This window comes from Musca vetustissima, unplaced genomic scaffold, assembly GCF_032173495.1.
Source record: "Musca vetustissima isolate MV318-11 ecotype Yass unplaced genomic scaffold, APGP_CSIRO_Mvet_v1 utg15787, whole genome shotgun sequence".
Lineage (NCBI taxonomy): Eukaryota > Metazoa > Arthropoda > Insecta > Diptera > Muscidae > Musca > Musca vetustissima.
In genome coordinates, this window is record NW_026887333.1 from 76,960 (window position 1) to 90,384 (window position 13,425).

At 36.9% G+C, this 13,425-nt stretch overlaps 1 long non-coding RNA gene across 1 annotated transcript; it reads left to right on the top strand.

Moving 5' to 3' along the window:
* The first annotated feature begins 11,810 nt into the window (after nucleotides 1–11,810).
* On the top strand, nucleotides 11,811–12,355 carry LOC133334904 (uncharacterized). The gene is made up of 2 exons (XR_009754505.1): nucleotides 11,811–11,893; nucleotides 12,226–12,355. It is a non-coding gene; the product is annotated as an uncharacterized LOC133334904 (long non-coding RNA).
* The last annotated feature ends 1,070 nt before the right edge of the window (nucleotides 12,356–13,425 follow it).

The window sequence follows — 13,425 nt, forward strand, 5'->3', positions numbered from 1 at the left end:
TTGAAAAGAAAATTGAAACGAAAAAAGTCATCACCATTTTAGCCGAACTTAATAAGTACCCCTCAGAGTATATCTTCGAGTGTGTCTATGTCATATATGAATGACTTCCAACCACAGAGAGATTTATGCTGACACATCATGGCTTCAGAAATTGACTTCCACGGTAAATAAGCGGCAGCCAAGAAAAAAGAAAAAGCCAATAATTGTGCAGTTGAACGCATTCATTGTAATTTGGCACATACCAAGTTGCCCAGCAGCGGCAGCAACATACAAAGAAAATTGCCGCTAACCAAACAAAATGTGCACATACTCACACACACGCATCTACAACAATTCCAGCTAACCTTTGTAATCCATGGTGGCATGTATCCCACTGTGAATGACTTCTAAACAAAGGTAAGCGGCCGACCAAATGGCCAAACGGCAATTGGCAAAAAATTAAGCAAAAAATAAAACGGAAAAATAAGCTCAGAACAATTTTGAAGGTGTCAAGGTGCCAGAGTGGTTACATTCCCCACAAGTGGTAACCAATGAAATGAGAAAAAACTGAAACAAAAAATTCAACAAGGAATATTTTGGAACAGGGTTGGCTAAGACGAACTAGATAGCCGCTTAAAAAAAGACCAATAGGTCTTTATAAATACATATGGTATATATACATCCCAATTGGTCTATATAAAGACCTATCGTCTCTATACAGACCAATTGGTCTATCTAAATACCTATGGTCTATATTCAACCCAATTGGTGAATATAAAGTCCTATGGTCTCTATACAGACCATATGGTCTATATAAAGACCTATGGTCTCTATACACACCAATTGGTCTATATAAAGACCTATGGTCTCTATACAGACCAATTGGTCTATATAAAGACCTATGGTCTCTATACAGACCAATTGGTCTATATAAAGACCTATGGTCTCTATACAGAGCAATTGGTCTATATAAAGGCCTATGGTCTCTATACAGACCAATTGGTCTATATAAAGACCTGTGGTCTCTATACAGACCAATTGGTCTATATAAAGACCTGTGGTCTCTATACAGACCAAGTGGTCTATATAAAGTCCTATGGTCTCTATACAGACCAATTGGTCTATATAAAGACCTATGGTCTCTATACAGACCAATTGGTCTATATAAAGACCTATGGTCTCTATACAGACCAATTGGTCTATATAAAGACCTATGGTCTCTATACAGACCAATTGGTCTATATAAAGACCTGTGGTCTCTATACAGACCAATTGGTCTCTATACAGACCAATTGGTCTCTATAAAGACCTATGGTCTCTATACAGACCAATTGGTCTATATAAAGACCTATGGTCTCTATACAGACCAATTGGTCTATATAAAGACCTATGGTCTCTATACAGACCAATTGGTCTATATAAAGACCTATGGTCTCTATACAGACCAATTGGTCTATATAAAGACCTATGGTCTCTATACAGACCAATTGGTCTATATAAAGACCTATGGTCTCTATTCAGACCAATTGGTCTATATAAAGACCTATGGTCTCTATACAGACCAATTGGTCTATATAAAGACCTATGGTCTGTATACAGACCAATTGGTCTATATAAAGACCTATGGTCTCTATACAGACCAATTGGTCTATATAAAGACCTATGGTCTCTATACAGACCAATTGGTCTATATAAAGACCTATGGTCTCTATACAGACCAATTGGTCTATATAAAGACCTATGGTCTCTATACAGACCAATTGGTCTATATAAAGACCTATGGTCTCTATACAGACCAATTGGTCTATATAAAGACCTATGGTCTCTATACAGACCAATTGGTCTATATAAAGACCTATGGTCTCTATACAGACCAATTGGTCTATATAAAGACCTATGGTCTATATACAGACCAATTGGTCTATATAAAGACCTATGGTCTCTATACAGACCAATTGGTCTATATAAAGACCTATGGTCTCTATACAGACCAATTGGTCTATATAAAGACCTATGGTCTCTATACAGACCAATTGGTCTATATAAAGACCTATGGTCTCTATACAGACCAATTGGTCTATATAAAGACCTATGGTCTCTATACAGACCAATTGGTCTATATAAAGACCTATGGTCTCTATACAGACCAATTGGTCTATATAAAGACCTATGGTCTCTATACAGACCAATTGGTCTATATAAAGACCTATGGTCTCTATACAGACCAATTGGTCTATATAAAGACCTATGGTCTCTATACAGACCAATTGGTCTATATAAAGACCTATGGTCTCTATACAGACCATTTGGTCTATATAAAGACCTATGGTCTCTATACAGACCAATTGGTCTATATAAAGACCTATGGTCTCTATACAGACCAATTGGTCTATATAAAGTCCTATGGACCTTTATAAATGCCTGAGGTCTCCGCACAGAACGATTGTTATTTATAAAGACCTGTGGTCTCCATACAGATCACTTGGTCTTTATAAAGACCTCTATTCTCTATACAGACCAATTGGCCTTTATAAAGACAAATTGATCTCTATGAGGCAAATGCCTGCTATAGAGTGCTTCCCAAAAATAATGATGAACATCGATCATGTTATCACAGCAACACATTTTTTCGGTTCACTACACTCTCGTTAAAATTGCAGCACATGCCTAGATGGACAGATAGAATGACTAGTTTCAGTCTCTCAAACGGAAAACTGCTGCTGTTACTGATGACGATGATACATATCTAGGAAATAATATTTCTTTGGCCGACAGATGGACAAATGCTTTTGTTGTCCCCTCCAAAAAACAAAATCTCTCGAAAATATTTCGAACGCTAATTTGTTACAAAATAAAATTGAACTGAATCATTTCAAGGTGTTAACGATGTGGCAGCAGCCGCGGCACACTACTGCTATCGGACTGAATGTTTTTTGTTTTTCTATTTTTCTTTCGTTTGGCCATTTTTGGTGAAACAACAACAACACTGATCTGCATACAATGGCCACAAATTACCATACGAGGGTTGACCACTCTGACTTGGCCACAAAACGTAAAACGAAATAAAACAATTGAAAACACTAAAAGCATAGCACTGAGAGTGTTATTCTTGTGCTATTTGTGCTACAGAAAAAGTGCGTCATAAATCATAAAATAGCATAGCAAACATTAGTGGTCACTAGAAACAGGTACCTGTTGTAAACATGGTTGGGTGATGGGCACAGTGGTATGGAAGACTATTAAACGATAGGAGATTAGCTTACATACATTATGACTCGGACGGAAATATATATATATATATATGAGCTCCAACCCGCAAAAACAAAGCTTTCCGTCGGCTGACATAAAGATAAATCAATCCCAATACAATGTTGAATGAAACTGCCACGAGAATCCATCGACTTCGGGCTGCGAAGCTAGCTCTAATATCCTAGTGACGAGCTCTGCTTAAAAAATAAGAAAATTGCGAAACTTTGAATTTTTTTTTGAAATTCGCCTGTTTTTGACCGCATACTAAGTTAACTTATAAGAAAGTTCTTTAAGAAGAAAGTTCCTAGTTCATACGATAGCTATATACTCCCAGAGAAACGTGTCAAAATTTGGAACCGATTGGATTATTACTTTTTGAGTTATGGTGCCCGCCTTGAGAAAAATGCGTTTAAAGTTTAAGAATCGCTCTTGCCATCACTTGATGCTGACACAATAAATCGGCTATATCTTCAAAAGTTCTTGAGATTTTCACTTGAAATTTTGTAGGGACATTCCTGAATGTAGATTCGAATTAAATCCAAAAACTAAATTAAATTTTTTAACACCGAGAATGTGAGGTCCCCTTAATGCTTCAATTTGAGTTCTTGAGTCCTGAACATAAGCTGTTGCGAAAAATAGTCATTTCTCAATTGTAAACAGCAACAATCATCGTTAGAGGTTGAGGCAGCGATTTCACGACAGTAAAAAAAGTAAGTATAAAAAACAAGTATAAAATCGTTAACCCTTCACCAGGTCAGGTGCATTCAAAATTCCTTTAGTTGTTCGGGACATTTACATGGATACTATCTTATGTAAAAAGGTGTTTCTAACAGCCTTCCGGAACCCTCTATACCAAATTGAAATATGCGGCTAAAATCTTCAAAATACCGAAAATGGGATGGTACAGTCCAATGGGAGCTGTACCAAACCTTAAACTGACATATATAATTTTTGGTAGGAAGATTTTGCCACTTGGGCCAATATTGATTATTTTTGGTAGGGAGATAAAAATCCAAAATATTAAATTGCTCCCAAATTGGTTTAAAACATGCCCAAGATGTACCAATATTGAGAATTTTTAGCAGGAAAGTTTACTACCATACTAGTAACCAAAATAACCCTATATAACCCATTTCCAATACCAACCATCCTATGAGTAATACCAATGCCAGAATTTCCATGCAAAATTTCAAAGCTCTATCACAAATATTGTCATCTCTATCGTGCTTACAACAGACATACAGGCAGACGGACAAACAGACAGACAGGCGGACAGAAATCGACATAGAATTTTATTCTGAGGACAGAAGTAGGAAATCTTCCATAGATAACAGAACGAATACGCAATACGTGTTCAACGCAGTCTACTTTCTGATTGGGAAGGCAAGAACCGCAACAGCCTAGCAGGAAAAGTGGGGGAAGCGTGGAGAAGGTGACTGACTCTCAAGAAAATTGTTTGAGGTCATCCAAATAAACCTCCATCGGAGTGAGACGACAACAATGGCTCTGTCGGAAAAATTAATCAAGGGAAATATACACATCGGGCTAATTCTTGAACCTTGTACAGAAGAAAACCTTTGACTATAACAAATAAGGTCTCCGGATGGTCGGGTCTGATATTGCCAACTCTGGAGAGAAGAAAAAACATACATTGTTGTAGTATATTATGAAGATTCTCGGTCAAGTTTTATCTACATAGATTATCTACATAGATATGTGTTAAACTTGCATATTGTGTGTATTAGGTTTAAAAGCTAGCGATCACCGCCGAAATCCATCTATTTCCATAAAAAAATTCTAGACTAATGAGAAAAATTCACCACACCACTATGAGAGTCTAAGCACTAACTCGAATCTTGACATATCATTGTGAGAGAAGGATATTTCTAAATCTACTACAAATTGAATGAAACTGATTTTGTACCAATATTTTAATGTGACACATTTTTGTCGTATCAAATATTATATACCCTCATTAGCATTGTCTGAGATATATATATATATATATATGAGCTCTAACCCGCAAAAACAAAGCTTTCCGTCGGCTGACATAAAGAGAAATCAATGCCAATACAATGTTGAATGAGACTGCCACGAGAATCCATCGACTTCGGGCTGCGAAGCTAGCTCTAATATCCTAGTGACGAGCTCTGCTTAAAAAATAAGAAAATTGCGAAACTTTGAATTTTTTTTTGAAATTCGCCTGTTTTTGACCGCATACTAATTTAACTTATAAGAAAGTTCTTTAAGAAGAAAGTTCCTAGTTCATACGATAGCTATATACTCCCAGAGAAACGTGTCAAAATTTGGAACCAGAACTATCTCTATATAATGAAAGTTGCTGAAACTATCAGAAAAGGTGTTGAAAATCAAAACATGGAATGGATATTTACCTACCATTTAACCTCTGCCTCTGCGTAGTCTTTACACCACCTCTGCGTTGTCTTTATATCTCTGCTTAGTCTTTACGCCACTGCAGGATGGTATCTGCCGGTGAGATTCTACATAACTTACAACATTATTCAAAAAAATTTTCTCTCGGATAGTAAAAACTGCTGCTCCAGATTTTTCAACATTTCTTATTTCAAGCCCACAGTGCATCCCATTTCAAGTACAACCAAATAAATAGAAAAAATCGTCTCAAGGTAAAGATGATTTGGGAATTGTAACAACGAAAGAACGCAACAAACAAGCATTTTATTATGCAAATTGCCAAGAAGGAGAAACAAAACAAAACCACAGAGAGACAGAGAAAACGCAACCAAGTACATAAACCACAAATAGACATACAACAACATACATACAGACAGTCCAACAAACAAACGTACAACATGTACGTATGTGTCCATGGAAAGCGGGTGGTGGCAATGTCGACAAATCTGGACATGGACGGGTTAAAAGACAAATAAACAAGTGCTGATTGACATTCGCATGAGAATGGTTAAATGGCTGGTTGGCTAGCTGGCTGGCTAGATGGTTGGTTAGTTGGAATGGTAAAACACGTGCCTGTGTGGGCCCAACATCAACACACAAGCGTGTTGATAGTTGACTTTGGCAAACAGACAACGGTGGTTCTGCTGCTAAATGCCATCCATAGTGGCTTACACACAACACACGGACACCTTCTAAACGGCACTTGTTAGCCATGGCTGGATTTTGTTCAGTTTGTTAGCATTTAATATAAACCATGTTAGCCTCTGCTGGATCTCTCTGATATCACAGAGTAGGATTTCTAGACACTTGGCACACATATATACTTTGTGTGGCATTTAATGCAAAAGTGGAATTGGATTTTGTCCCACATGCTTAGCATCTCATCTATGCTAACCAGACAGACGGACGGTGAAACATTACAATAGCAGAACATTAGAAATTTGCTAAAATGACAATTCTACATTTCTTCTTCCAACTTTCAACTCTCGCCTGAGAATAAATGTTATTTGGCCATTTGTCCCTCCGCGCCCACACTCTCACACAGAGATTGGAATACCTCTGTATCGTGGTTGCTGTTGTTGCCTAAACACTCCAACTCCATAACTGGCTAAATACAAGACAACAGCTCTTCAAGTCAGGCTAAATAAACAATTTACGGAAATTGTGTGCAAATTGTTTGTTTTGCTGGCTGCACTTTGGGAGAATAACCACACAGTACGCCCACGTGCCCACTATGTTTTGCCAAATCGGTGTCTAAGCATTAAATTGCTTTTACATCCTGCGGCAAAGTCAAGGATCAACATAATGACATTCACTGACTGCACAATCACTAAATAAACAAGAGAAGAAGGTGGAGATTGTGAATGAGTGTGTGTGTGTGTGCATGAGAGTGAGAGTGTAATCTTTTAATTGTTAAATAAGCTTTTATAGTGAAACTCATTGTCATCCACTTGTCATGGAAAATATGAGGCAGAAGGGTTTTATTGTTTTGATACCTTGTTAAACATATGAAAAAACATCTAAATCAAAATAAAGAAGTTAGAATCATTTATAAAAGAAATTGAATATCTGTAGGCTCAAACAGTGACCTACTAGAATGTCGATCATGAAATTTCCTAATAAAATACAGATAAGACTTTTCTTGAACTAATCTATTGATCTAAGAATATTCCTGACTTTTTCCCTAGTTTGAAGGTCTTTATATTGGCCTACTTTTGTCAGAACATTCTTCATGAAGACTTTCATAGTTAGTAAATTATTTCTTCGCCCTGAATATATAGGATTCCCTCGTGAAGCCTCTTAGTATGGTATGATAGGTCTTGTTCATAAACATATATTCTAAGGAAAATTACCTATCAGCCTTTCCATAAAAACAGTTTTTTATAGATAAAAGCTCTCTTTAATATGGAGGTATTTGCTGCTCTCTACTGGTATACATTAAAAATAATATATTTCCGACTATATGATACCATTCACCTCTTTTGGTATATTCTACATATGTCTCCTAACAATGTTCTTTCGAAGGAACATTGACATGAAATTGAAGGAACTTATATATCTGATCTTCATCTATATGTGAACAGACTAACATCAATTCATACACTTGCCATTCTGCAATCTATGCTGAATTTCATATCATTCAGACAGTTTTAGAGTCGTTTGCGTACAATGGGGCAAATTTATGGAAATCGATTTATAGCAAATTTGATATATATGATATATATTCGGTATGCCGCACTGTTCAAAATTTATTCTCAATCAGAGACCCGTTCGAAATACATATGGAAGTTATGTCTTCATATGCATCAATTTCAAACAAAGCCAGTAATGAAAATTGTAAAGTCGGACCGGGTCGACTGTATGATACCCTACACCACTTTGGGTATATTCTACATAGTCTCCTAACAGGCGTCATTTTTTTCGAAAGAACATTGACATGAAATTGAACTTGAATGGGATGAAAATATATATGGGAGCTATATCTAAATCTTAACCTATTTTCACGAAACTTAGCACACATCATTCTAGACTTAATTCAGTGCGCTATACCAAATTTCGTGCAAATCGAAAGATATGTAGGGATCTATGGTCACTATTTATATTAAAGGGGACGAAAATATATATGGGAGCTATATCTAAATCTAAACCGATTTCCACGAAACTTACCACGCATCATTCTAGACTTAATTTAGTACTCTACGCCAAATTTCGTGCAAATCGAAAGATATTTAGGGACTCTGACGCACCATTTACCTTAAATCGGGCGATTTTCACGAAACTTAACACACTTTATTCCAGATTTAATTCAATACGCTGTGCCAAAATTTCGTGCATATCGAGCACTTTCAAGCACTTTCAAAATTCTGAAATTAAGGTAACAAAATTGTTTTCTTATTTTCCTCCTATTCTTATACCATTTGACTTTTCCCAATGTACATAAAATATAACTCATATTTCTTCGACATTGCCATGTTTAATTAAGCCACGTTTTCGGTTACTCCACATCGCTACAAAATACCTATATAAGTCTACACCAATAACAACAACTATGGGAAAAAGCAATTAAGATGTTTTCCCTATTAAATTGGAAAATGTAAACCTTCTTTCGTGCCACACAGCCAGCACATATGAATGGAGGCATGCTATTTCAATAAGAGTAGTTGCCACCCAAATACAAAATGCAACAGCACGATATTCCGATAAATTCCGCATTTCGCAAACAAACAAACGGGCGAACGAATAAAAAAATGAAAAAGGGGGTTGTCCCCACTCACAAGACAAGACTTGGACTCATTACAAAATAATTTACTAGCACACGAAGAGTTTCGCGTATGTGTGAGTTTATTATACAGAGACTATTTACAAGACTCACACACATGTAATATATTGCCTCTTAAGCGTGTAACCACTGGCAAACGCAATAAAAACACATTCTCATTACCTCCCGGCCATAATTTTAATTAATATTTTACACTGCCCGTTTTTTGCACCGAACGACAGTTGAAGCCAGCCCAATCCAAAAACACAGAAACGCTCACTTTGCTACACTCCAAGTTTGACTATCACTCATTCGCCCATTTTTTGGTTTGGCCACCTAAAAGCTATGCTGCCAAAATCTTCGTGAGTTAGTGGCAAACTGACTAGCTGAGTGAGTGAGTGAGTGAGTGAGTGAGTGAGTGACTGAGCGAGTAGTTAAACTGTTTTCTTTGATTTCAGTACGTTTAAGGAGGTTTACGGCGGCGCGTATTTGGATCTCTCCGACAACTGATCGGGGCAGCTGGGTAAGGTTTTTGGTGTTCAGTTCAATTGAAATGGAAATTGTAGTGGAAACATTTTTATGGCCTGTGTGGCAAACAATTTTGGCGCCGAATAAGATGTACTCACTTTTGTCGTAACAACTCGCCAGCCAGCCAGTCAGCCAACCAACCACCATTCACCATTGTACGTACATACACCTGATGTAACTACATGGATCTCACAGCCCAGTTAGAGCAAGCTCACCATGTATTATGTCGCTACAACTTAAGCTATGCACTTGGCAATTATGTCGAGCAAACGTCAGGCAAACGATAAACTTTGTGTCACTTTAATGTTGCACAAAAGTGATTTGTGCGAATAGGCTGTGGTGGCTTTGCAAAACAATTTGAATGCGAAGCTTTGAGCATTTGATGAACGTTGAATGGATGGATGGACGGATGGTTGGATGAAAGAAAGAAAATGCTTCGCATGCTTATTTTATGGCTGCTCCCGAGGATTCCAGTAGTTATTCGGTAGTTAGACCAAATGATCTATGTGGTTCAGTGTTGCAGTTGCACCAGGCAAAAAATGGAAGAATGACTGCTGTGCAGTGACATTTCAACATTCATCAGATTGTCTTATCGCATAGAATTTATGTAAAATATGATGACAACAAAAACCATAGGTTTTATGTTGTTCTTTAGAAGATGAAAAAAACTGATATTCCGTAAAATTCGGACAATGGTTCATTTACACAATAAATCTTCTAAAGAGAAAATTGTCAGTACAGTTTCGGATCCGCCAATTTTAATGGCGCTGAAGCTCCTATCCGCATTTCGGTTTTTGCTTAATTAGATCCTTGTTTTAGCATGACTGAAACAACCTTATTTTAGATATTTTGAAGGTATTACCCAAATTTTTCGATCAAAACGATGGTAGATAATACATTTGAATATATTTAAGGTTATTGGAAATTTGGTTTAGTTTAAAGGGTTATTGGAGAAAATACTATTTTAAAGAAAGGTATAATGTCTATATACCAATTAATTATAAAAAACCGATCTCTGATTATTTACAAAATATATAATACTAAATACTTATTAATAAGAAAAGTTCCATATCTTCGGGAGACCTAGTGAAAGTCTTAAGGGGCCATAAAAAACGGGGATCAATATTGATATTTTTGGTAGTGAGATTAAAGAGCCTATGAGAACACAAAATGTGCTACTAAATTAAAACCCAAAATACAAAATTACAGGTTGAAAAACGTATCCAAAATGCTCAAAATCCGAAATTTGGGGGTTGCCTTTATATGGGGGCTACATCACAACGTGGGCCGATATATGCCATTTACAATACCAAACAGACAGACAGTTGGACATGCGTAAATCGGCATAACATTTTATTCTGATGTACATTCTCCTGAGGGGCCCTGAGATTGCGGAATTTTTTTATAGAATACTCCAAACAGTTCTTGCAAAACATTCTAGAAATATTTTATTCATAGAAAACATCAGTTCTTTTGTATAGATTTAAAGCTCCATCTGTTCACTTTGAAACACAATGTAGCTAGGGGGTGGGTATATTAAGAACCCAAAAGGGCAAATTCGCCTCTACAAAATAACTTATTTGACCTACAAATAAATTATGTGGACTTCAGTGCGTATGATTTACAACCACACGTATACGCCCCAATTTTTTCACATTTTTATACCATCCACCATAGTATGGAGGGTATATTAGTTTTGTTTTTCCGTTTGTAACGCATCGAAATAATCATTTCACTCTAGCCTCTAAACGAATTGATATAGATTGCCAAAATTTGGCATAGGGTCTTTTGTCTGCAGGCAGGTCAAGTTCGAAGATGGGCTTTATCGGTCCACGTTTCGCCCCCTTTTTGGGGTAGTCCCTATATAACCCCCTTTTAATATTAAAATAGTTATCTGATTTGTTCTGCGTTTTGGGTTGGATTCTAATACTTTTTTGCAATCATTCTACCTGCGGAGGATATCGAGATAAAAAAAATTAGAACGTGAGGTTCGAGAATGAACTATATAAAACCTGTGGTTATGGCCTTATATAACTGTAACCTCTAAATTGCAGTATTTTGGGGATGTTCCATCCTACCGTGCGTCGTCAATATCGGTCCACTTTTTGGTGTGTTTAGGAAAAATATCCATCATTATTTCTGAAATTAGTAATTTAATGTATATCGACAGGCATTCAGGAATATCATCGATATAATGATAATTCCTGAACGGAAGAATTGAGATACATAACTAAAATATTGGGTGCGAAATTGACATATATCGGTCACTAATTAGGCATAGCCCTCATATAATGATAGCCACAAATATTCGCTAATTCCTACACTATGTTTGTAGAATTATAGGTACGGGTTCATCTTTTGGTATTTTTCCATATACAGGGCGAGATGAAAAAACTGCAACCAACTTCAGACTGCTGTCATTTCTAAGCCACTCGTCCGAAAGCTGTTAAAATTTTTCCAGTGACAGGTCATTATATTGTTTACAAGCGTACATAAGCATTTTGGTAAGAATTTTCCAGAAAAAAGTTATTCGTGATGGAACAGAAAGAAAATAGACTGAAAAGAGCATGGTCGTAAGTGATGAACTGCTGAATTTTCTTCGATGAGAAAACAATCGTTGTGCAGCAGTTTTAAACAAACAAAATGATCTTGTTTACTTGCCAAAGAGGTCAGCTGAAAATGTGAACCTTCGGTTGGCCACCAAAACTCAAGCGCCGGCAATGGTGATGTTGTAAACCGCCATAACAGCCGATAGTAGCTCTTCGCTCGTATTGGAGGGTGTATTAAAGCCTGGAGGGTGTATTAAAGCTTTGGGCACGCAAACATTTTGGCCGCAGACATTGGACATTCCAACAGAACTCAGCACCATCGCACTCAGCACGCGCCACCCAAGAATGGTTACAAAATGAGGTTCGTCGCTTCATTTCCAGCGGACAATGGCCACCAACATCTCCTGATACTAATCCGTTGGACTATTGTTTCTGGAGTATTTTGGAAAGCATGGTTGGCACTAAAAAATACCAAAGTGTCGATCACCTCAAGCAAGCGCTTTGCCGGGAATGGGCCAAATCGGACAGCGTGTGATGGTTTCATTGGCCGTTTGAAGGCCATAATTCGCGCCAAAGGTGACCAATTCGAACAAATCTAAACTTATTCTAAAATTTGACGATGACGATTTGACGATGAAATTTCGGTTATAAGATAAGGTCCCCAATGACAAGAAATATTTATTGGTATCGGATTCCTATGAAATAATTACCATAAATATATTTCATTATGCCAAACACGTTAGTAACATTTCTCTGTGGGAGGCAGATATTAATTTCTAAATTTTCAACCCGATTTCCGGATAGTGAACCCGATCTTTGTACCGGTTTGGCGACTTGGTGAAAAGGCTTCTTTTTCGAAAATCTAATAAGAATTTCGTTCAACAAAAGTATATATGGGTTCAAAAGGGACACTCTCAGTCATAAGCATTCTTATACAAGTATTCGCAGCTTCATGCTACGGATCTGCTTAAACCACATACGAAACAAAAAGTTTGTCTATGTCTATAAAAAACCAAGCCGGCTTCGGCCAATCCTATTCATTCGAAGAACCATCTCATTACCATAAATGGATTCAAAAATATATACGCAAATGCGCACTTCTAATAAGTTTTTTAAAAACATAGTTCGTATAACTTTCGCTCACATGTGTGTTCCACTATGGCCAACAAATAAATTATTTTGGACGACAGTGCGTATAATTTACAACCCCACTTATACGCCACAATGGCAGAAACGATTAGATTTTAAAAGTTTTTTAATATTAGGTTAGGGAAAAAGAAATCCACAAAAAATCGGAGAAATGATCGAAGTTGACCGGCATGTTAGAAGTCGTAACATCATCTCAAGAGCTAAAAATCGACCATAACACTGTATTAAACCATTTACACAAAGCTCGATATTTAGGTGCCACACCAATTAACAGAAAAA